Genomic DNA, 2,970 nt, shown 5'->3' with positions numbered 1-2,970 from the left:
CATGTAGCTCAAACATCAATTCTAATTTAAAAGTATTTCTGGAGACAAGGCAAAATATAATTCCATTCCTCAGTTGAAGCAATACCATCTCAAGGAAAATTAATATAGAAGCCTGACAAACAATAATGTTAATAATCTCCTTATATGTCTTTTCGATGACAATAGTGATGACAGCATCATATTACAAAAATAAATCTCAGTCTGAGCAAAATAGGTAGGAAGAATTCACCTAAAGCTCCTAGTGTGGTTAGGTCTCTTACCAAGCTGATGGCCCAAACATTCCTAAAGTGACATCCCTATGGAGCTGGCATTGTGTGTGTGAGACAGACTAGTGTTTGGACTGCTATGCTATTGCTTCTAAAGTTCATGCAGAAGCACACACAGGCATTATCAATTTAGATACCCCAGACAGCATATATAGCATCAAAAGTAAATTGGACAATAAATATAAAATCAAATTCTGAGTACTAAATGAATACATGGAAATTGCTAAGTTGCTTTGTTTAAATATTTTAATATTCAATGATAGGAACTGTTAAAAAAAATCTTTGGCACACTTATGTCAGCGTGGTACTTTACGGAAATACAACAGTTAGTGGAGTCCTCTCAGCACTGAGAGCTAGCTTGAGGACCGTGGAGGGTCAAATTCAGAACTCTGGGGAGGGTAGCAGTCAAGTACTACTCTCAGACCCACTTAGCATATTTAAATAAGTGGGGGAACGTCACAGCTAAGCTATCTTAAAGGTCCTGTGAACTAAGGAGGCCATATCACATGTGTCATTCAAGACAATAGTGAAGAGGGTAGAAAGAAATCAGAAGACGGCTCGATGAGAGCTGGACCACAAAACTGGAAGCCCAGAGACTATCAAATCACATGGCTTCCTCCAGCTTTTGTTTTAGTGAAACCGGGCTTACTGAACACTCCTCTCTACTTCCGCACTGTCCTGCTTTTCCTGCTTTTCTGTCCTCGCACCTTTGTTTTCTTTTTCTTCTGTTTCATTTCTTTACTCCACTCCATTTCCAGGGTGGCACATCAACAAGGACCTGTTCATGAAATCCCCTAGTTCAATAATTGGCAACACTTTTCTCAAGTTAAAACCATTCCAAACACCTTCTCTCTACAGCCAGGAAACAATGATGAACATTACATTAGTCAGCACAGTACAGTGAGAATGAAATGGACTTTGAAGTGAATGAGGTTTCAGTACTCTTATTTATTTTTGTTCTCTTCCGCTGAAGTCACCTCATTTCTCAGAGCCTCAGTTTTTGTCATTCATAATGAATATTCTTTACTCATCTCTGATCTGTTTCAAGTTCTCAAAAAACTTGACGAAACCATCTGACATCTCTTGTCTACTTTTTTCTTGGTTCTATACATATGAAGCTTTTTACTTTTCCCCAATTTTGACTTCATGTCACTATGAAAATGGCTGAATATTTGTGGAATGTTTTCCTCCTTTTAAAAATCTTCCTATAATTACCTTCTCTGTACCTTACTTTGGTGGCTATAACAAAGCTGATCATTCCTTTCTTCTTCCCAACATCTCTTTTTCACACTGAGGTTTTGGTGCAATATGTGGCAGTCAGTACTGTGTATGGTATAATTGATCAGCCTATCTGTTCATGGATTTGTTGTAAGATGTAGTCTGGATTTCGTATTTGTTTCTCTGTATAATTATAGCCAGTGATGCTTCTCAATCTTTATTATGGATGTTGATTTAGACTAAAGTAACAGACTTATTAGACTATGTTCCTTCAACTTGATTTAAGAGGCTCAGAGTCTTTATTCGTGCATACGTGGTGTGTATGTGTGTGTGTGTGTGTGTGATTTATCACTACTTGTTAATGATTATGGTGATTGGCTGGCTCCTGTCAGGCCTAATATACATATTAAAAGTTGCCAAGATAGGACAAATGTTGGGTAATTTTGGGCGCTTCTAAGTTTGGAGAGTAATTTCTTTTTTGCTTTTTAATTGAATGGAGAAGAAAAATGAAGGGGTAAATAGGGTAGTGACATAGATATTAAGATTTGGCAAATTATTTCCTTTACTTTAAAATAGGAAAGTTGTAAAAACATGAAAGTTAAGCCTTCTTCCTCTCTAATACTACCTTAAATAAATCAACAGAGGAAGCATCTGAAATCTTGTGCTTACTGCCATAGGCAGTTGTGTAAATCTGGGTCTGTGATAACCTTTAGAACATGTTGCAAGAGGCATTCTGTAATAAACATTAATAAAACCAAGACTGAATATTTTATTTAACATTTCCACATAGAGAATACAGTCATTTAGTATTTCCTGTAACATTTTTATGGTATAGGCTTATTTTAAAATTTTGATATGATTCTAATTATACAAAGAATTTAAAATGTGCTAAAATGTACAAAATTAAATTTTAACCAGAAACCATTGGCAATTGCAATAACTATTAACAAAAGATAATATCTAAATTACTAAAGTTGTCTTGGTTAAATTATTAATACAATTTTAAAAGGCTAATTTGTGAATAAGGTGCCTGTTATTCATTTAAATTGGGCTCCTATCCTTAAGTTACATAGTGACAAGATTATAATAGATAATCTTGAAGATACCATTTGGTTCTGAAATTATAAAATGGGTCTTTTAAAGTAAACTTCTCAAGTTTTAATTTTTTCCCTTTTAATATTCTTTTTAATTACATATACATGTATCTATTTGTATGTATGTACATGTATGATAAACTTTTCATTTAAATAGATTTAGAATGCATATTATCTCTTTCCAAGAATTCCACTAATTTATTATTAATCTAGTTGGCTTTTACAAAGTAAAACTTATTTCCTCATTTTGAATTTATCAAAAAAGGTAATAGCTATATTAGTTTCCAAGCTATTGCAAATTTAGTGGCTTAAAACAAGATAAATTTATTCTCTCATAGTTCTAGAGAATAGAAGTCCAAAATCAAGGTGTCAGCGGGGACATGCTCCCTCAA

The sequence above is a fragment of the Cynocephalus volans genome, chromosome 1 (genome assembly GCF_027409185.1).
Source record: "Cynocephalus volans isolate mCynVol1 chromosome 1, mCynVol1.pri, whole genome shotgun sequence".
NCBI classification, from domain to species: Eukaryota; Metazoa; Chordata; class Mammalia; order Dermoptera; family Cynocephalidae; genus Cynocephalus; species Cynocephalus volans.
The sequence above is the reverse complement of the archived record's forward strand: the minus strand, read 5'-3'. Positions refer to the sequence as shown.